A 23701-nucleotide genomic window follows, 5' to 3' on the forward strand; every position below is an offset into this window, starting at 1 on the left:
ATTATGAGACAATAATATTTGACTTTTCTATTTTTGACAGCTAGTCTAAAAATAGACTTTGATCACTCCTGCTGTGGTCACTCCTGCTGTGATCATCCCTATTGTGGTCACTCCTGCTGTGATCACCCCTGTTGGGATCCAAAAATAGAACTTGCGCCATAATTTGCCTGTGGGCCCACTTAGTGAAGGCGACTCTTTTCACTAAGCTCCATCATCTTGTTGCATTCTCAACAAGCATTTCTTGTTGCACACTTTTCAACATATTGTCTATGATTTATTCCTCGTGATCATAATTCCTCTAAGTTACAGATAATAGTTCCTGCGAGAGATCAACATATTGTCTTTAACTTCCCTTTCAAACTTTCTTCATTCATCATTTATATTTAGCAGCAAATGGCATTCTGAGAAGTTCTAATCATACATGTATTAAGAGTCTAAGGCTAAGTTTTCCAAGTCCTTCATTTGGTAATCTAATAAACAATAAGTGACAGTAAATAATCTTTATTAATGTCTTAAGCACAATTTCCCTACAGCCAGGAAATTGGTTTCTTAAGGAACAATATTAGTTGGTGTCGTTTCTGGGGAAAGAAGACAAGAATGTTTTTCCTTGGGTTTCAATATTTTCCTCTTGTTGTTCAGTGAGGAGGAAATATTTGGCTGTTTGACTAAAAACCACAATCTGCAAAGTAATAGAATAAGAATACTTTTCCATAAGATTCATTAAGTTTGAAGCTGATCCTTGAGAGTGACAAGTTGTAGCAGTTGATTGTATATGCACACCTGTGATTTTCACTTACCACATTGATTGGTGACTCTACTGGACTTTAAAGTTTTCTTTTCTGGGTTTTAATGGCTCTCCCTGCATTCTTAGTCCATAAATTTGATCCATTTGATTTTGCTGGGATCACTGGCTATCCCCATGATATGCCTGCATTTTCTGTATGGAATGAGTATCTTCCAAGATTCGGTAGAAATGAATATGAAGATCCAGCTCAACATCTCCAAGAGTTTCATGAATGCATGGAGCAGCAGGGCATCTTTCATGAAGATGTTAAGATGAAACTGTTTATGTTTTCTTTGGATCAAGAAGCCAGGACTTGGTTCAGGTCTCTGCCTTTTGCAAGCATTTCATCTTTGAAAGATTTCCATTCAGTATTCAATTCTTCTTGTAGAATTTATTATCCACACAAGTTTATTTTTGAAGGTTGTTGTGAATATTATCATGCTAAAGAAACTTTAAAAGCTCGTGATGATCCTGTTGAAGAAACTAATGATCTTGATGAAAATATATCAAGCATTCAGAGTTATGAACAAGTCTCTGAAAGCGAAGAACTATCATTTTCTCAAAATGATGTAGAAAATTCTTCAATAACCTTCCAAGCAGATCAAGAGAGTATTCAGATAGAGGAAAGTTCAAGCATGCATCAAGAATTTCTGCTCAGCAGTAGAGAGGAGGAAGAAATAATTAAGTTGCAAATAAATCCCCAGAGTTCTTACTTGGTTAAATTTGATGATCCTCCTATCTATAATGAAAGTGGTTTAAATGGGGAGCGGGATGAAGCTCTTCAAGTTTATCAGTTGGGTGTTGAACCTATAGGAAGAAACCAACAAGTGGAATGTGTTGGACAGCAATATATTGAGCTCTCTATCATAGAAAAAGAGGTTATCTCATGTAAAAAGGAAGCAGATAGAGAGATTGTATATCAGTGCATTGAAGAACACAATGATTCCTATGGATCAAAGGTAAATAATCTATTTGAAGTTGATCATATGTCATATAATAATGTGAAAATTTTCCTTTTCCTTCCTGAAGTTACAATTACAAGTTATTTTCAATCAAAGCTTAGAGATAAAAAGTGGAGACATGAAAGTGACATAGATCATTTTCTTAAAGATGTTACTAATTATTCTGTTAAGCATATCATCCCAACAGAAGGTCTATTTGGGAAAGAACCTTCATATATAGAGAATTTATTTGTTGGAGCTGATCAAGAACATGTTTTTTCTCATACTTTTGAAGATCTTGTGGCAGATTACATGGAGGAATTTATTAGCAGTCTACACATATCTTTTGGTGGATATACTTCTAATTTTGGTTGTGAGCTGCTTTTATGCATAATTTATTTTTTGTTCAAGATGAATGGCATTTTCGAGATTCATTGGCAGAATGGTTCTGGATTAAGCACTCAAATGCTAATATGGTATCATTGGAAGATTGACTTCATCTGATTGAGGTCAGCCATGTACATATGTAGGAACTTGTACATAAATAAGCTTATGTGTTTAGCATTTGGTTTCAAGTTGCAGTTCTTCAGTTTAATCATTAGTGAACGAATAAGGGTGACTTTCCCAGTTGGAAACTAGTTTGCAGAGGTGGCAAACTTCAAGATTGTTAGGTTTTCAGTTGCCATATTTAAGGGTTTTTACAGTTTTGGACTCCATGCCCAACTAAGGCTATTGATCTATGATTCTCAGTACCCTTTATATTTTACACTTCGCAAAGTCTAAAGATAATGAGGTATTTATCAAAAATCACAAAAGGAGTGAGTATAAAGAAATTGGCCATGTGATAAAGCTAAATCACAACCAAAATGGAGCCATAACCCATATATATATATATATATATATATATATATATATATATATATATATATATATATATATATATATATCAGGTTTATAAAGAAACAAGTGAAATAGAAGAATCAGCCCGGTATAGCCTAAGTGGAAGACAATGGTTATATGAGTGCATGTATATATATATATATATTGTAAAACAATCGGAAATCAAAATACAAAGGGAAACGAAGGAAAAAGTCGCATTTTGAATAAAACAAGTGTTAAAACATTAACACCGGACCCGAAATGTTATATGTTGTGTTTAAAAGATCGGCGGGTCCGCAATACGAATGGTTGGCACCACGGATAAACGCCGATAGCGATTAGTGATTGGGTTTCGGACCCGAAAACTTATATGCCATATTTTATATACATCGGCGGGTTTGAAACAATATGAAAAACATATATTATATACTTATGCCCCTCCGATTGTGACTTATGACAGCCAAACCCGAAAGTTATATTCTTTATGGTTATAAGCCCCGTTAGGTCCGGCATGTCGAAAAATATTTTATATACATTATAATTGCGCATTTTATATATTCCAATTATAAAGAGACTATAATAGAAATGGTTGTCGATTGCGATATGGGTAAGCCAGACCCAAGAGTATATATGTTGCATTTTATGATTGTGGCAGGTCTGTCATATTAGTAACACATTGTATATATATATATATATATATATATATGGATAAGTGCTGATTGCGATTTATAATGGAAATTCAATGCAGCACCAAACAAGCGGATTCGATAAGTTTATTAAATTAGATTAATTCCTTTTCAGTTTCGCTTCACGTGTTTTGCTTTAATTTTGCTGTGTAAATGGAAAAATTAGCGTTAAAGCTAAATTCAAAGGAAAAGGCAATGGTTGGGTTTTTTGGTGTTCTGACTGATTAAAAGGCATCTGATATATGTGGAAGCCCAGGTTTGAATAAAATCTAGCACACAGCATTATGATTTAGGCGGATTAAGGCATTCGACAGCGGATTAACATAGAAAGTCAGTGAGTATTGTCTTCTTTAAAATTCAGTTGTTTTCTATTATGTTCCTTGAGGTGTCTTTAAACCTCTGAAAATTCTGTAATAGTTTTTAATTTAGATATTTAGAAGGCAGTTTAGTAGTTTGATAGTTACAATAAATGTTCCAGAAATGTATAAGAAGGGGAAATTTTACTAAGAAAGGGTTGGAATTTTGGAGAACCATGCCACTGTATTTCTGATAACATCATTGATTAATAAAACAACCAGAAGTTTCCAGGAGTTGTTACATATAATTTGTAAGTTTCACTATCATGTGTCATGCACGTTTTCTTCTTTTTAAGTGTAGTAATGAAGTTGTAGGGTTAAATCCCTTAAAGAGCGCTCCTATACTTAAATTCGTCATTTCTTTTCTAAGTTATAGATAGTAGTTTCTGTGAGAGATCAACATATTGTCTATGATTTATTCCTCATGATCATAATTCCTCTAAGTTACAGATAATAGTTCCTGTGAGAGATCAGCATATTGTCTTTAACTTCCCTTTCAAACTTTCTTCATTCATCATTTATATTTAGCAGCAAATGGCATTCTGAGAAGTTCTGATCATACATGTATTAAGAGTTTAAGGCTAAGTTTTCCAAGTCCTTCATTTGGTAATATAATAAACAATAAGTGACAGTAAATAATCTTTATTAATGTCTTAAGCACAATTTCCCTACAACCAGGAAATTGGTTTCTTAAGGAAAAACGGTATACATCACCTCTACTCATGAGATCAAGGAGATCAATCCATTCATCCCTAATTTTTCTAAGTAAGAGAGTTTTTAGTGTGTCTGATCCTAAATGATCTAATTTTTCCCTCTTAACATTATACATGAACCTCTCTATTAGATCTTCAAGGCTCCCATCTTCTTTTTAATCCATTCTAAAGATTTCTTGTTTAAGATAATGATCTTTTTATTTTTCTAGAAATAGCTTTTGCATATCATTCCATGATCTTATTGAATTAGTTCCTAAACTCATGAGCCATTTAAGAGCTCTATCTTTTAATGTTGCTGGAAACAATCTCAGTTTTTGAGTGTTTAATAAGTAACCATAATATTTACAAAGGATTTCAAATTCAAAGAGAAACGTTTCCAGATCCTCTGACCTTAGACCATGAAAGTTTGGAAGAAAATATGGAGGGATGTTCTTCATATGCACACTAAAATCAGTATCTTGAATGGGAAATCCAAGAGGATCTTCCTCATTGTCATCATATCCATCCATTTCTTCTACATTCTTTTCCATCTATTCTTCTTCTACCTGCAAAAATGAATGGTGATGTGGCTCTTACTGCACCACGTGATCAAATGGGGAGTGGGTTGGTGTTGGAGATTTTTTTTTTAATGATTGAATAAAAACACTAATGCTTTCTGTTTTGAAATGAAATATTTCTAATACAATTTTTTTTTTGCAAAAAGTCAAAAGAAATTAATCAACTAGGAAACAAAACAATGCATACTTTGACACCTCCCCGAAAACGGTGCCAAAAAGTGATGAGCCTCGGTATTGCAACAAGAATGTTGCAAATCCTAAGGTTACCAAATTTAATTATCATCTTGGAGTTCGTAAAAACTTAAGAGGTATCGGCACTATATGTGCAACATACAATGTGTCCTTCCTTCGTTTTCCTGATGTAATAGAGTGCATTAATGAAATCAAATCCTAAACTAATTGCAGAAAATAAAATGCTCGAAATGGAAACCTTAACCTATTGCAAGAAAGGAAATACAAGGAAAGAAACCTATTCTAATTGCATAAAGTAAATATCATGAACTAAACATCAACCAATACATTTCAAAGATTTTATATCCATTAACAAAGTTCATTGGATGTGGCAATCATCATTGTATTATCCATTTCATAAATTTGTCCATTAACCCAAATCGTTGAAATATTTTGCATGGGTAAAGAGGCAAGTCCTAAACGATATTTAGTCTTCCCTAATAATTTATTTAGAGCCTAGGGGTCTTGATTCAACCCTAAGGGATCATAAACAACCTTCTTGAGAAAATTTGGGCAAGTATACACGCATTGGAAGGCTGTTATAGGGTTTCCTGTAGTTTACCACATGAAACAACATATTTTCTATAGGGAGTTATAATTCACCAAATGACCAACCAAATCAAATACAAATTGGATGGGACACATTTTGTTATTGACTAGGATATCTTAGGTCTCCATTCCAATTGGAATCACTAAAAAAGACTTATGTTATCCCATGCTAAAAAATGGCAGAAAATTACTAGTCTAAAATCTAGAAATTCGAGAACTAGTGAGCTAGTAAATCTATCAAATGCCTAACCTAATCACGTGAAAATTAGATGGGGTAATTTTTTTTATTAACTAGAATGTTTTTGTGATCTAATGCAAGTGGAATCAACTCGATTAAATCTCATTAACATGCTCTAAAAATAGCATAAATTCACTGTTATTTGCCACAAAGAACTTCCAAAAATCTAGATTTGGGAATAAGCAAACTAATCCAAGTAACTAAATGATTACTATGACCTTCCAAATTTTTTCCAATGATAACATGATGCTTGTGATCCTGAAAAATAATTTACTTCAAACATTTAACCTAATCCTACAACAATAAATCATTAATACTAAATGCGGAAAAAAAAAAGAAAAAAAGAACAAGAGATGCATGTGAATAAGAAGTGAAATGAAGAAAAGTAAATGATACTAAAGGGATCTAAGGCTCCTGGGATGGCCAAGACCAAGGAAACTTAGAGTCGTATGAATGAGACCAAGAACATGGCACCAATCTTCATTATTTTCATCAATACAATTACATCCATGCATAAAATGAAAGTGGAGCCACAAAAATATGAGTTCTCTCCATAAGAAGACTAATAAAAATCAACACCTAGAGGAAAATTCGACTTGATACTTATATAAAATTATTAGGAATCATTCCCCATGAAAGGAGGAAGCTTTCCCCACCAAAATCCCTTGATTAGTGGACCTGGTTTCCAATACTAGGAATCTGCATTAAACGACAGGAAACACATTCCTATATTTTCTCAATCATTGGAGCTCCACAATCTGTGCCATAATTCCAAAATCTCTTGTCAATTTAATATTTAATATTGATCCTTCTGTAGTAGGGAGAAAGTCCCTAAATTATCTCCTCCTCCAAATCTTCATAATCTGCCCAATATTCTCACAATATTCCACAAAAATAAATAATATTAAGCACAAATATGTAATTATCCATAAACCTTCCTAATGAACATATTAAAGTTAAAAATACATTATCTAATGCAAAAAGAGAGGTTTAATGTGCTGAAGGATGGTTAGATGGGCCTTGACTTATGCCTAATTTAGAGGCATGAGCCTTAATTTATGTCTAATTTAGAGGCCCATCACTAAGTTTGTTTATGTTATTATCATGTAACTAAAGATTTGATAAGGCCTCTAGCATAATAGGAGTTGATGGAAAACTACAATTTTAACCATATGCATTAAATATCTATATCTATAAAGTTCTTATTTCCTTATATGTGTCATTCTCTTTGATATTTAACGAGAAGAAAATTAGAGTTTGAGTTAAAGTGTGTAAACCTCCCCTCAAAGACTCTGTTACTAGTAAAATATATCATATTGAATTGCATAATATATTAGTGAATGCCATCTTCCAGTTTTAAAAATATCCTTTACTCCCTGTGGTGTGGTTGGGATGGTGACTACCCAACCATGGTGATAGCATAGATCTTAGAAAACTATCTTTCGGATTAATCACATTTTTAGGATTGGGTCGACGTTTCGAACCAACTAATGTGGTTCATCCTCAGGATAAGGCAGAAAAAACCATACAATCTTCATGAATAAATAGTAAGGATCCATCATTGTCCAGGGTTAAAACTAGCCGTTTAGGACTAGCTGTTGATTCTATCCCTAAGGTTCATCTCCCGTTTATTCAAGGGACCACGGATAGGATCTCCCATATCCTTCAGAGGAATAATGTTTCATCTTCGTTCAAACCTCTTAGAACCATTAGAAATTCTCTTAGTTCGGTTAAGGACCCTATAGACCCAAAGGACATGAAAGGTGTTTACTTGATTCCATGTTCCTGCAGTATTCCATATATTGGAGAAATGGGTTGTTCAATTAACCAGAGGATCCATGAGCACGCTGCAGACATAAGGCACAATCGTTCCCACTCATCGGCCCTAGCTGAGCATGCAGAGAAATCCAAGCATCATTTATGTATTGAGGATTCCAAATTCATTGCTAGAGTTGATCATTTCCACCATAGGAAACTTAGGGAGGCTATCGAGATTGAGAGGCATGCCAAAAATCTCAACAGAGATGATGGTTGGAAGCTTAGCAGGAGTTGGATTCCGGCCCTCTCCTTATGATTCTCTTGTCTCCTCCCCCCTTCTTTTTCCTTCCTCTCCCCTCTTTTTTCTTGCAATTGGTTATCTTTATTAATTCTCTTGTTTTTATTGTGCTCCTTTTGTTTTCCTTAACTTTAATTTTATTATTATTATTATTATTATTTTTATCCTTTCCTTTCTCTTTGTAAATTTTATTATTATTTGATATTATTTATAAACTCCTAGCAATGATTTTTATATCTCACTCTAAACCCTCTTATTAATTTTATGGAGTATTCTTATCCTCTTTATTCCCCTTTTTGGTTTAATTATATAACTATGTTTCTTATAATTTATTATAATTTAATAATTTATCCTAACAACTATTTTTATTTAAAGCTTATTCTTTTCCCTTTATTAATTTTTCCGAACTTTATTATTAATATTGGTAACCCAATTTTATAACTATATTTATAATATTTTATAACTATATTTATAATATTTTATTAAATAGAATTTATAACTAATAAATATTAAATAATTCCCTTTTAGGTTTTCTAGCTACCTAATCTCCAACGGCTAGTTCTTAACAGCTAGTCCTCAACGACTAGTTTTAACCCTGGACAATGATGCATCCTTACTATTTATTCATGAAGATTGTATGATTTTTTCCACCTTGTCCTGAGGATGAACCACATTAGTTGGTTCGAAACGTTGACCCAATCCTAAAAATGTGATTAATCCGAAAGACATTTTTCTACATTATGGATCACAAAAGTCTCGGATCTAGCATAGATCTTGTCTAGTTACAAGTTGATTGGCTCTTCTAGAGTAGACTTGGGACTGCATTACTTACATGCATAATCACTCAGTCAAAAGTAAAACATTGGTAAAGTCTCCATAGCTTGAACACTCTTTCAAGTTCACCAGAGCAGTTCATAGCCATACTATATTCTCTATCAATAGATGATTCATATGTAGGAAAAATATATTATTCAATCATAAGATACGATAATTTTATTAATGTTGAGGAGTTACCAAATGAGCGCCATGACAACTCCTTAGTACCAAAGGAAAAGAAATATAGAGAAAAATAAAGGAGTCGGTAGGAAGGGGTCTGTTGGAAGTGTAAACACTAACAAGGAGAGGTAATGCATTTTACTAGAAATATGGATTCATTTCCCAAGTTCATAATTGTTTGGGATTGTTATGATATCAATTAAAATAGGTTGTCTAATTGAAACAAAAGACCTGGCTTTGTAGAATTCGTAGTGTGTGGAAGCCATCTCATGAAACTGAAAAAAGGCATTTTTTATTTGATCATTAATACTAGGTGGCCTGCCTATAGGCATGAAACTTACATAGCTTAGGGCTACCACAACCTAATTTTCCTCTGGATGGTTAGTCTAAGATTCTCAAAGCCTCAAGCACATTTTTTTGGTTTTTCCTCCTCCCAAGTCTGTCCGAGAATGGTTTTAATTCTTTTCTGGCTAGCTTTAGCAGCATCCATCTCATGGAATATAGCCTTGTTATGTGATGAACTGCCATTGGTAGTAGAATTGTAGGCTTCATGGAATTTTTAGGGAGTGTAAATACTCTTTTATTTGTAGGAAAATAAATGGTGTGTTATTTAATCTCATACAACATGGTAAAAGTTTATGTTGGTTTTCCAACACCCTAATTCATGTGAGTTTGTCCATGCAGATACATTTACGAGCCCATAAAATGGACCTTAGGAAGCTTCTTGAGTTCTTTGAGGGAATCATATGTACTATGAGCAAGAATACTCCTGGAGCTTCTCCTACATGTTCAACCCAATTGTGACAACCTTAGCATTTAGAAAGTTAACCACAATTGTTGACACAACCATAACTATTAACCACAACTAGTGCCCAAAACCATAATTGTTAACAACAAATGTTGACACAACCTCAACTCCACCACCAAGTCAAGTTTATCTAACATTTGACTGATGTTTCATCATGTGTGCCAAAGCTTTCTTTTGAGATGTTTAAACCCTTGGAAAACAACCACAATTGCAATTATGATTGTGTTTAAAAGTTTGAATGAATTAATGCTTATGTTCTTATGATAAAATAATGCCATAATTAAGTAAATGTATTTTCTCATGACAAAAGAATATCATCAAATTTATGTAAGGTACCTTGAGCAAGATGATTTCTTAAAGAATGTAAATCTTTTTCATGAATGAAAACGTGAATTTAAGATACTTGTGATTAAAAATATTATTCTATCATGATAAAATCAATTGTCAGTGAAGACATTTGTTGAGGTGATCAAAGTCAAACTGATCAGCAATAGGAAATACTTTTTCTTGGAAGTGATATTCGAAATTTATTGTTGCTGGTGTCTAAGTTATGTAATTTCAAATTTGCAGTAATTTTAAAATTATTTTTAATCAAGAAACAAATATAATACCCGCGATGTATTTGAGGTTCTTGAATGACTTTATCAAACGTGTAACCATATTTGCATATTTATTGATTTGAATGCATTGCTTCCACCAACTGTATTTTTTGTAGTATATTGATATATGCAAGTTTAATTGAAATTTGTTCCCATGCGTGGAGTTTTTTCCTAATAGAATGATTTTCTGTACAGTGTGTGTGCAGAATTAACATGGTTATTGCAACAAATGTCTCTTGCTTTGAAGGAGTGACAATGTCACCTCCAGATCTAATTCTGGGTGTTTTAGAATCCTTTAAAGCAAATAAGTGATTTGAAGCTTAATCTTAGTGTTGGAGCTTACAGAACATAAGATCTTCAACCTTGTGTGCTCAATGTGGTGTAAAATGTGTCATTGAATTCTTTTTTCTTTTAGCTAATATGCATTGATAGTATAAATGTTTTGAGGTCTTTATCTTAGTTTACAACATTTTGAGGGCTCTTTTAGATTTATATTATCAATTGGAATCCTTATTATCACTGCTTCTATTTTGCAGGCATAAAATCTGGTGTTGGAGAAGGGAGACAATGAAGAGGTATGCATGTGGTTTTAGTGAAGAAACTTGATCCGGATTTAAACAGGAAAGCAAAAAATTACATATATAACCATAAATACAAATATGTAGTAGAAATAAAACTTCATTTCATTAATATAAAATAGTGAAATATGCTTACAAACAGAATGGAAATAAGACTAGCTCGGGCGATGGTAGCTTATCTCTGAGAAGAGATGTGGCAGCTACATGCCTCTGAACTATGTTACAATGAGGCTTCAAGGCCTATTTATTATTAAGAAACAATGGAAAGCCCTAAACATCCAGAAACCTAACCCTAGGAAATGAAGCGCCAAACTATGGGCCCCGTTTGGGTAAATTGGTACATCAACTTTCCGGGGTTGTAACTTTGGCATACTATCTCTGTTTAATGCGCACAATACCTCATTAGAAAGATCTATCTGAGGACTAAAACTTTTGAGTGAGCAACATCATTCTATCACACATGTAGCTCCTGATTTTCCCAAAAAAAAAAACATCGTTTAGGGACTCAAAACGGCTCCAGAAGTTCAGGACCCGAAAAAGTGCCAAAAATAGTAAATTGTGCTACAAATAAGGAAATTGAAAAACTGAAAGAAACAATGGTGGGGGTCCAAGTGGATTCGGCAGGTGGCCACCAATATTCACCTGGATCATTCCTCCCCCCTTAGGAAGCAATGGTACCCATTGTGTTGAGTTCCTCCATGAGATGAGGAAACTTCTGTTGAACTTGGTCTTTGGTGAGCCACTTGCCTTGGTGAAGGAGTTGGCCTGCTTTATATAGTTTGATCCTTTGTTGTCGGGTGTTCTTAATCTATGTGTCCATGATCCGATCAGTTGTGGCTTGTTCCATGCAATCTGGATTTAACTCTGTAGGCATGAGCTTTTCTGCAATGTTTGATGTGTCTAGCAATGGTGGGAAGTATGGTCAAAGGCGATCCACATTGAACACTGGGTGTAGGCTAAGGAATGGGGGAACGGTGAGCTCAAATGAATTGTCTCCCAAAGCCTTGGTAATGGTGTAAGGACCATATCAACTTGGTTTGAGTTTCTAATAGGCTCTGATAAAGCGTTCCTTTTGCAAATGCAACCAGACTTTGTCGTCCACCTAAAACTTGTGTGGCACTCGATGTTGATCATGTCATTTCTTGTACTTGGAATTTGATTTCTCCATAATTTCGTGGACCTACTAGTGGATATGTTGGATGTGCTCAATGAAGTTGTTTGCCTTATTGGTTTTGGACTGGACATGAGCCGAATGTGCCAGAGTAGCTACAAATGGCATGGCCACATCAATGGGACATAGTGGCTAGAATCCCAAGCCCACCTAAAAAGTGTTGTAGCCAGTCGAGATGTGGAGAGCTCGGTTATAGTTGTGCTGGACATAGGTATTGGGCGCAGGATCCCCCAAGGGTAGTTTTTAGGCTTAAAGCCCATATTTTGGTCAAATTTTTGTAATCCTAATGTAAAGATTTTGCATTTTGTGGTCGCGGAGCACATAGATGTTAAAGGGTCATAGGGTTTTCTGCCCTTATTTTGATAATGTAATGTCGGTTGTAAAAGATCTACCCATGGTCCGCGGACCATGGGATTGTATAAATAGAGCAAAGCTCTAAGTAGTTAGGGCAGAGAAGACACGAAGAAATGGAATGATGTATGAGAGATAGCTCTGAAGTAGAAGTCTAAGTCTTGGGTCATAGCGTAGGTAGAGGCTTTGCAGCTGAGTGCACAGAGGCCTAGAAGTCCGCAGCTGAGTGCGCAGACCCCTGCAGCTGAGTGTTCAGGGTGAAGTCGAGTCTGTAATTGTATGGAATTATGAATAAAGAGAAGCATTCTATATTTCTGCGTCTTTATTTCCTATTTATGCATCTGTTATATTGGGTATGAATTTCACTTCTAATGCTTATATGATGCGCGAATGTGTATATATGTATTGGTTAAGTAAACACAAGTAAGAACATTTGTTTACGTGAAGCTAACTAAGATCTGGTAATAAGATAAGTAAGATACTTAGCGTAGTTTGAGAGATATCACAGTTCGCTGCCCTAGCAGCGCGAAAGCTTATCAGCCCCTGGTTAGGGCTGCGTGGAAGCCGATTGTAACATTTCACGAAGGTATTGAAGGGTAGAGTAGAGGGATAAGCAACTTGCACGAAGGCAGGTATAGTTGGAATAAACCGACATCACAACCATCTCAAGGGTGCGGAAACTTGGTTCCAGCATCCCCCCATACTACTTCGGGTGAGACTTCAATTTGCGCTCTGTGGGCTGATGCCAAAAGGGCCAGTAGTGTAAGGATTTGTTTAGCTAACTAACACTGAACTTGGGTCAGGCCCCCACAAGCCAACAAATGGTTCTGTTGCCGAGACTGGAATTTGCATGAGAGACGTGTGATGTCGTATCACTGGAATCCAACTAAGAAATAAATCAAAGGATGGTTGGACAGAAGAATTCACGAGATCGCAGTGCAGGAGAACAGAAACCAATGACTATTAAAAGAACAGTGGTTGGACCAATACCTATATACATAGATCAACGAAATATTTTTTGCCTCCTTCCCTACTGAGCTATGTGAGTGGATCGTGAAGCTAGCAGATAGCCAAGGAAGGTGGAAACTTGACGGTCCTATTGTGTGTACCCCAGAGCTAGTGCGAAGGTTGGAAGCATCAGAGGATAAGATCACACGTGTCATTGATCATTGACTCGATCACATTATAGGAGGATTTGTTACTAAGTTCGTGGTCGAAACCTTAGTCAGCTCTAGCGAGGCAGAGCGATGCTTTTTCAAAGGACCGCGAGGTAAGTATGTTAAATCTCTGAATACTTGGATTAAAATGTTGGTGTGAAAAATGGGTTATGCAATTACCTTGATGTTTGGGACTACGTGAAGTGGAAAAAGTTACAGAAACGAAGGAAATAAGGGTTCGGAGTATAGCCCCTTGATTTCACCACCACGAAAGGACAAAGAAGGGATAGCGAAGGTCTCTCCGTAAAGTACTATTCAATTGATAAGACAAGGATTTCTGCGAATACCACCTCCACCCACACCACCTCCATCTTCATCGCCATCACCTTCACCACCTCCACCTCCATCACCATCACCCATACCACCTCCACCAACACCGCGATTCAGTATGGAAAACACAGTGAAGTTGCCTTTGTTCAAAGGCTTTGGAAATAAGGACCCTGACCAATCCTGGTTCGTTGTGAGGATTGTATGGGAAGCTCAAGGTGTTACAGATGATAACATAAAGAAGGAAACACTGGTTAGTGCTCTACAAGATCGCGCGCTAACCTGGTATATTAAGTACTCCAGCGACAACCCGAATGCTAGAATAACAAACATCCAAACAACACTGAATAAGGAATTTAGCAGGCCTAAATCTGAAGCACAATCGATTGTGGGATTCAAAGAGATCATGATGCTACCAGGTGAGATGCCTTGGAAACTAGATCAGAGGCTGAAATGTATGATCCGTGAAGCGAACATGAATTTTATGGATGGACAACATCATGAATGGTTTGTAGCATCGCTACTACCACACTTAAGGAGTGCGTTATAGCAGCAGAAGATAACAATTCAGACAGAGGCCTTGGAGATTGTTATGAGGCTACATGAGACCCCAATGCAAGATCCTAATCTGGGATTTTAGCAGATCCACGCGCAGCTGAAGAATCTGTGCTTTAAGATGCAGAGCTTGAAGCAGGATAGGATAGTTTGGCCAGAGGTACGCGAAGAAGTATGGTGCGTGAAATGCAAGAGTCAGGGTCATGACAAAGATCATTGCCCGGTCTTTACAAATTACCTTGTAGGAGGAGGACTGATGCCTTTAACACCAGAAGCTCAAGTAGGACCTAGCACGGTGCCTACTCTGTGGTGTGTTATCTGTCAAATAGCTGGAAAACATGCCATAGATAACTGCCACCTGTTACAGAAGTATACACAAACTCCGCAACAGTTGTTCTGCAACTTTTGTAGATTGGTGGGACATGATGAGCGTACCTATAGGAGCTATGAATTGATGATGGATAAAACTCCCACCTATAGGGTTCAGGCCGAAACGCAGCCCCTTGACTCGAATGTAGGAATGGCGCGGACAGGATTTCAGGGGGGTGGATGAGGCTGAGGTGGAGGAGGACCTCATAGAGGTCACGGATAGTTGATTTGCTACAATTACAGAGGGCCAGGACACTATGCCTATGAGTGCACTAATGCAACATGCCCATTGTGCAAGTATTGCATGCTATTTTATCATGAAACAAAAGATTGTCCTACGTTGATAACTAGGATACATGACAAAGGAGTGCTACCGCCTCCCCCAACTCAGAACCTGCAGATGATGAGGTCTGAGCCGTGCAAGGAAGATCCGAACGTAAACATAGTGCTCCAAAGTGGAATCACAATGGGAGATGACAAGAGGAAATAGTTGGAAGACAGTACATGGGTTCACAAAGCCCCGATGAAAGAGGCCGAGTTCGATTTGGAGCGCGCTTAGGAAACCTTCATGGAAGCTAAGAAAAGCTTTGATGAGGCCTCCACTTTGGGAAGCAAGGACAAAGCTGAGCCGGAGATGGACCCCTCTATGCTGACAACTTTCCTCGAAACCTATATGAAGTTATTGTGCGACAGTAAGGTTGTGAAAGGGTTACAGGAACTTATGAATAGATGTGTTGGGACCACGCCAGGAGAACCACACGTAGTCCGCAAGATCGGAAATAATAAGACAAGGACGGGATGTGAATTAAGACTCACTACGTAGATCAAAAAATACGAAATGGATCAAGTCATTCTGGATTTGGGATCAGATGCGAATGTTCTACTGAAACAAACATGGGAGCGAATGGGGCAACCTGCACTACAATGGTCTCCAATTCAGCTAAGGATGGCGAATCAACAGAAAATAATACCCATGGGGCAGTTGCAGGGAATAATCATGGATATTAAGGGAGTGAGCGTGCTGGCAGACTTTGAAGTAATAGAGATTGTTGATGACAACAATCCCTACCCTGCGCTCTTAGGAATTGATTGGGCTACTGATATGAACGGGGTAATCAATTAGAAGAAGCGAAAAATGATCTTTGAGAAGAAATCATTGCGTGTAATAATACCCATGGACCCTGCTGAAGGATCGCGCTATACGGAGCCAGTCTGTGACTATGAGAGTGATGATGATCTGGACTGCATCTATAAGATAACAGCACAAGACCAATATTGGGTGAATCCCATTGTGGATGGGCGGATTACATGGGAATGTGAGGGCTCCTACACTTCAGATTCCGATGAAGAGATAGAATGCTAGCAGAATCGGTTACACGAAGTAACTACGCTGAATTGCAACATGATGATCTGGTCGTTGCGTTGTGTGTCGTCAGAGGAAATAAATCTGCCTACTTACGATGGCCTGAATGAGGTAGATGTCTTTTTGGATGCATTTGAGAGGGAGGTTCTATAAAACCAATGCTTTCAGGCCTTGGGCTAGGCATTGCGTGCTACACCCGCAAGATGGTGGGGTACGCACAAGGGGAGCTTTGATGATTGGCGCGAATGTAGGAGGATGATGCAAGCACAATTTGGGAAGCCTAATATGTGATTGATAGACAAGTACAATGGGAAGAATGATCCATGCACACATCTGACCAAATGGACGCAGGCCTATGAAAGAAAGCCCCAACCTGAGCAGGTGCACCTGTACTCTGCGCTAAAGTACCTGGTCAATAAGCCTGTGTTGGGGGGCACATCTGCAGATGGCTTTTATTGTTCCAGGAATATGATTTTGAAGTTGTTGTGAAGCCTGGATGTTTGAACACAGGACCTAACCACCCGTCGCGCATTGAGATAGGGGAGGAGCCCACTAATTTGGAGAAAGGATTACCTGACACGTAACTTTTTGCTGTGTCCATCATGGATGGACATTTCGAGGATATAATACACTTCCTAACAACTAGAACTGCACCAGAAGGATACTCTGTCCAGCAAAAGAAGGAATTAGTGGTGCGCGCGACATATTTCTTTGTCATTGCTGGGCATCTGTACAAGATGGGGAATGATGAGATATTGCGAAGATATGTACCTGAGTTTGAACGAAGCAACATCCTCGCGGACACTCATGGGGGCGCCACAAGAGGACATTATGCAGGGAGAGCAACCGCACAAAAAGATTCTACCCGCAGGGTTGTGGTGGCCAACCTTTCATCAGGATTCAAAAGCATATTGCAAGGCGTGTGATGTATCTCGACAGACAAGAAGGCCATCACGGAGGGAAGAAATGCCTTTGAATCCACAAGTAACTTTGCAACCCTTCGAAAAGTGGGCAATAGATTTTGTAGGACCTATTCAGCCCCAAGGAAAGACAGGCGTGAGGTATATTATCACTACGACAGAGTACATGACTCGTTGGGCAGAAGAACAGCCAATGAAGGATTGCACAGGCGCAACTACCGCGAAGTTTCTATCTGAGCATGTACTGACGCGATTTGGCTGCCCTAATATCTTTATGAGTGATCGGGGTACGCACTTTCTGAATGAAACGATCAGCACACTGACGGAAGAATTTTATGTGTATCATCAAAAGAGCATACCTTATCACCCACAGGCTAATGGGACAATAGAGGTGTTCAACGAAGTGCTTGAAAATGTGCGGACCAAGGTATGCAATGCTCAGCGAAGTGATTGGGACCTACACATACCTGTAGCAATATGGGCTTATCAGATGACATGCAAAAAGCTAATGGGACATGTTACACAGTAATTTGTCACTGCCTTCATCCCAGTCTTCCTACTGTGTCATGAGTCCAAAATCATTCATGCTCATGCTCTCTGATGTTGCCAAATGACCCACTTTACCAAAGTTTCTGCATCATCGCATCTGTTGTCCAAATAAACGCGCTGCCATCGCGGAAGTACACGTGATTCCCGCGATGGTCGATTTTCATATGACAGCGCAACTGTTGCTTGTATTTTCACGCGATGACATGACCTTCTCCGTTATGCAGTAGCGATGTCAGCGCGTCAGACCAGTTATGTACCCGCGATGATCTAGTTTGGGCGAGTTTGTTCTAACAGTCGACCTTCCAGATGACTCCAGACCTGGTTGTTGGCCTTGTTTATGTCGCCCTCCCTTCTCTGGCATGGTTGTTCCATCATTTGTGCTACCTTCCTTGGAGATAAGCTCATCTTCCCACCATTCATGGAGACTCCTTCTCCTATTTAAGCTTTCACCATTGCTATGAGCTGCTAGTTTTGGAATTCTTAGTCTTTGGAGTGTTGCTGATAGTATTGTGAGCTTGATAGGTAGCTGGTGAGGCAAGTGTGGGATTGTTTGAGAGCTTGAGGAAGGTTGTGAAGTGATTTTATCTTGTGTGAAACTTGTGAGTGAGAGAGACTTGTATTGGGAGATCCATCTTCAAGGGTGAATGCTTGAGGGACATGCTGGCTGGACCCTCCTAAGAAGGCTTGTGACATCAAGACCTGGGTTGTAAGCTTAGTCTATTTTATATTTAATGCAATCAATGATGTTTTCCTATGTCTCGTATGCAATGTACTAGATAGCTCATGATTTCTTGACTTTATGGGTAAATAGTTCTTTGTTTTATCCGGTTATGTGCTTTGTTGTATTCCTTGCTTTGTTTCAGGTTGATTACTCACTCGGAGAAAGAAGCAGAAGCTGGAGCAATGCAATGGAACTCCATCGACCACCGGTTGAGGTAGGCCTCCAACTTGAACTATTTAAGGAGAATTGTTGTTGATTTGTCCTTGTTTGTGACTAGACCCACTCTAGGGCTAGAGGGGTTGCCTCTGTCCGCAGAGGGAACACTTTCCTGCTTCACAGGACAGACACCCTTTACGTTGGTATACAGGGTTGAAGTTGTGATGCCTATGGAATATATCGTTCCTAGTCTACGCATAGCAATGCTCATAGGTATGACGGATCACGGAGCCCTGGAAGAGAGGCTCGCGCAGTTGGATGAGCTGGAAGAAGAGAGATTTTTGGCTAGATTTCACCAGCAGGTCCAAAAGCAGTGTGAAAAGGCATGGCACGATCGACATATTAAGTTGCACACCTTTAAGGTGAATGACTTAGTGTTGTTGTATGACAGTAAGTTTGATAAATTTTTAGGGAAACTCAGAATGCATTGGTTGGGGTCGTATGTTATTAAGGAGGTTACCGATGGTGGCATGGTACAGTTGGTTAAGTTGAATGGAGAACCCTTCCCTGGAAAAGTGAATGGCAGTAGTTTGAAGCCATACACAGGTGGCCGAACCATCTGACTAGTCGAAAGAAGCATAGTCTTAGCGCTCCAGGCAGCTGAAAGGAGGTGCGGTACTATAAACTACACTGCCAGGGAGCTGTGCGATGTCAGAACTAAATGAAGCAGCTAAGTGTCACAGGGTCTGCGACAACACGAAGACATTTGTGCTGTTGCGCAGGTCAGTCGGAGAGTGACCGTTAAAGTCACTATTCACGATTTGATGGTCAGTTTGAGGCCAGATGGAGTGGGCAGCAGGCATTTAAGGTGAACTTTATGGGCTAGATTCTTGAAAATCTGCCGCCAATCTAGCATTAATGAACCGAATGTGGGGGGAATGTCGAATTAAAATTCAAAACACCCTATAAATTACAAGTGGCTATCCAGCGAAAAACACTTGGCATTTTGAGAACTGAGTTGTTGCGCTATCAAGTGTGTATGGACCTTTCGAACTTTGAGGCTTTGAGAGAAGGTTTAGTGTTTGAAACATTAGCGAAGGAGACACAAGACCTCTTGACTAGAATGATGTCGACACCCGAGGAAGCCGCGTAGGAAATTGTTATGAAACCAGCTCAAAAAATATAGAATGGATAGATCAACGCCTTAGAATTCAGCGTCTTCGAGTTGGCAACCTCATTTACATGACATAAATGAACAACTCTTGGATGATTCAAATGAAAAAACCTCCTTTGTATATATAGGAGTCTAAGGAGTCACAATATAACCCAGCCGACCTAACAATAATAATATAAAGCCACAAAAATAACAATAGAGGGATTCTATGGAGCACAGTAATAACAATATGGGGACAATAGGGGCACAACAATATTAATAAGGGATGCAACTACAATAGTAATGGGGTAATCACTAGTATTATAGGGACCTAGCATGCCCCTCTCCTTCAAAAAAGTGTTGTCCTCAACGCTTGAGTAGTTTTGGATGCTTTTGTATAAAATTTTCATCCTCCCATGTGGAATCTTCAGCGGATAAGTTCTTCCACTTGATAAGATACTCCGAAATTGATCGATTTCATAGCTATCGAGTTCTTGTTTCTGTGACTGCTTCCGGTTCCAATATAATTTTTCCTTCCTCGTCAAGTTCTAGCAATATTGTTTGAACTGGGAGCTTGTTGCCTATAACCTTCTTTAAACATGAAACATGGAAAACTGGGTGCAATCGAGAAGTTGCAGGAAGCTCCAATTTGTAAGCCATAGTACCAATCTTTTGCAACACCTTGTACGGACCATAATACTTTGGTGATAATTTGTTATCCTTCTTAGCTTGCTTGAGGGACATTTGATTATATGTTTGTAGCCGTAGGAATACCCAATCACCTACATCAAAACTTCTTTCACTACGATGTTGATCTGCCTGTTGTTTCATTCTATTCTGTGCCAACACGAGGTTATCCTTTAAGAGTTTGAGGACTTGTTGTTGATGTTCGATGTGATGTTCCACTGCTTGAGCCTTAGAATTTTCTCTTAAATATGATGTGATGGATGGTGGCTGATTCCATAAAGTGCCATAAATGGGGTCATTTTTGTTGCTGTATGGAAGGAAGTGTTCTACCACCATTCAACCAGAGGCAACCATTTAACCCATTGTGTCTATTTATTAGATACAAAGCAACGAAGATATCCTTCCAAACATTTGTTTACTATCTCAGTTTGCCCATCATATTGAGGATGATAAGATGAGCTATGAGCTAACTGAGTACCAAGACAAGAAAATAATTCTGTCCAAAAATTTCCAGTGAAAATGGGATCTCTGTCACTTACAATAATATTTGGGTTTCCATGTAGCATTTGAATTGTTTCCATAAATGCAGTAGAAACTGTACTGGATTTAAATGGATGTGATAATGCACAAAAGTGTGCATACTTGGTAAGTCTGTCAACTACCACCATGATGACACTCTTTCCCTCAGACTTGGGTAAACCTGTGATAAAATCCATTGAAACCTCCTCCCAACGTTGGCTTGGAATGGATAAAGGTTGTAATAGACCCGGTGTCTTAATTGTTTCAAATTTATTTTGTTGGCAAACCAAACATTCCGCCACAAACTTTTGAATATCCGATTTAAGGCCATCCCAAAAAATTCCTTCTTAACCTTGTGGTAAGTTTTTAAAAATCATGAGTGCCTTCCTAAGGGAGAAGTGTGCAATTCCATAAGAATATTTTGTTTTAGTTGGGAATTCTTATAGAGGTATAAGCGATCTTTGTACCATAACGAATCATTTTTCCAGCTAAATGTATCAGATGTACTGGAATCTTGTTGTAACTTTCGAATAAGTGCCCACACTTTTTCATCATTCTTCCATTCCTCCCTTGCTTCATTTATCCAATCTGGTTGGATAATAGAAACGGTGCACAACAATGCTTCTACATCCTCATCCTTTCTTGAGAGTGCATCTGCCACCACATTTTGCTTCCCTTTTTTGTAGATGATTTCAAAGTCATAACCCAACATCTTAGTGACCCACTTTTTTTGCTCTTCAGAGGATAATCTTTGTTCTAAAAAGTGTTTAAGGCTATCATGATCCATTTTTACCTTGAAGTGTCTTCCCATTAGGTAGGGTCGCCATTTCTTAAGTGCATGGAGTATTGCCAACATTTCCTTCTCATTAATAGCTTTGTGTAAAAACTTTCCCTTGATTGGACGACTTTCAAAAGCAATGGGTCTTTCATATTGCATTAAAACAACACCAATTCCATTTCCTGAAGCATCACATTCCACAATAAAGGTTTTTGTGAAGTCCGGTGTAGCTAAGACCAGTGCTTGGCACATTGCCTCTTTAAGATGTTCGAAGGCCTTTGTTGCTTCTGAAGTCCATGAAAATGCATCTTTCTTTAATAATGTTGTTAGAGGTGCTGCTATTCTCCCATAATTCTTAACAAACTTCCGATAATACCCTGTCGACCCGAGAAATCCTCGCAAATGCTTTATGAATGTGGGGATTTTCCATTCCTTAATGGCTTTAATTTTGCTAGGGTCTACCTTAACTCCTTCATGAGAAACAATACGACCCAGATATTCCACCTCTTGTACTCCAAAGAAGCATTTGGATCTTTTTGCATATAATTTTTTCTCCTCGAATAGTTGTAGGACCCTGTCAACATGTTCAACATGATCCTTCCAAGACTCGCTATAGATTAGTATATCATCAAAAAATACTAACACAAATTTTCTAAGGAAGGGTTTAAAAATGGAATTCATCAAATTTTGAAATGTAGAAGGTGCATTGGTAAGGCCAAAAGGCATGACCAAAAATTCATAATGATCCTCATGAGTTATAAATGTTGTTTTCATAATGTCTTCAGTCTTCGTTCTGATTTGATGATATCCTGAACGAAGATCCAACTTGGTGAAGTAAATTGATCCATGCAATTCATCCAGTAATTCATCAATGACAAGAATGGGAAAATTCTCTTTAATAGTGAGCTTGTTGAGCTCCCTATAATTCGGACACATGCGCCATGATCCATCCTTCTTATGCACCAGTACTACTGGAGCAGAGGAAGAACTTTGACTAGGTTGAATTATACCCACCTCTAGCATTTCTGCAACCATACGTTCAATTTCACTCTTTTGGGCATAGGGATATCTCTACGGCTTGATGTTTGGAGGAACACTTCCTCGAATCAGATGAATAGCATGATCATGATCACGAATAGGTGGGAGACCTTTGGGAGTCTCAAATACCTTGGAATGATTGTCCAAGACTTTTTGGAGATCTGGAGAAATAGATGATTCCAATGTGGAAACATCTAGCGAACATAATTGTGCAATTACACCTCTTTTTTCCTTTTTTAGAAGCTTTGTCATATCGTTAGAGCTGATTATCTTTCTCGGTTTCCCTGCAATACCCCTTAATTCAACATCCTTTCCTTCCACAAAAAATTTCATGAAAAGTTCTTGAAAATTAAAAACTATTGTACCCAAGGATTGTAGCCATTGGACTCCTAGTACAACATCAGCACCTCCCATTGGAATGGAAAGCATTGGGCTATTCAATACATATTCTCCCATGGATAGCTTGATATTATGGCACTTTCGAGAGCAATTTATCGTTCCTCCATTTGCAACCATCACTTGACACTCTGGTGTTGGATATAGGAAGCAATTCAATTCTTTTGCTATCTTACAATGAATAAAATTGTGGGTACTTCCTGAATCAATCAACACTATTACCTTTTTCTTCTTGATTTGTCCTTCTATCTTGATGGTTTGAGGAGCGATAATTCCAGCCAATGCATTACAAGATATGGTCGGATTCATTTCTTCTTTATCTAGGCTTTGTTCCTGGAGTATATCCTCTTCTTTTGACCTTTCTTGCTCCTTTTCTTCTTCCTCTTCACAATTGATGTAGAATAATTTATTCTTGGCACACTTATTACCTTTAGTGTATTTTCTATCACAACTATAACAAAGCCCTTTTGCTCTTTTGTCTTCCAATTGTTGTGGTTTCAACCTTATAGGTTGTGGAAGA

General features: G+C 38.0%; 1 pseudogene; it reads left to right on the top strand.

Annotated features, from left to right (window-relative positions):
• The first annotated feature begins 10410 nt into the window (after window positions 1–10410).
• Window positions 10411–23701, top strand: part of LOC149171194 (aspartate aminotransferase, chloroplastic-like) — a 28716-nt pseudogene continuing 15425 nt past the window's right edge.

This window comes from Pinus tabuliformis, chromosome 4_2 (genome assembly GCF_031772625.1).
Source record: "Pinus tabuliformis cultivar Carrire ecotype Pingquan chromosome 4_2, CPIR1, whole genome shotgun sequence".
Classification (NCBI taxonomy): Eukaryota; Viridiplantae; Streptophyta; class Pinopsida; order Pinales; family Pinaceae; genus Pinus; species Pinus tabuliformis.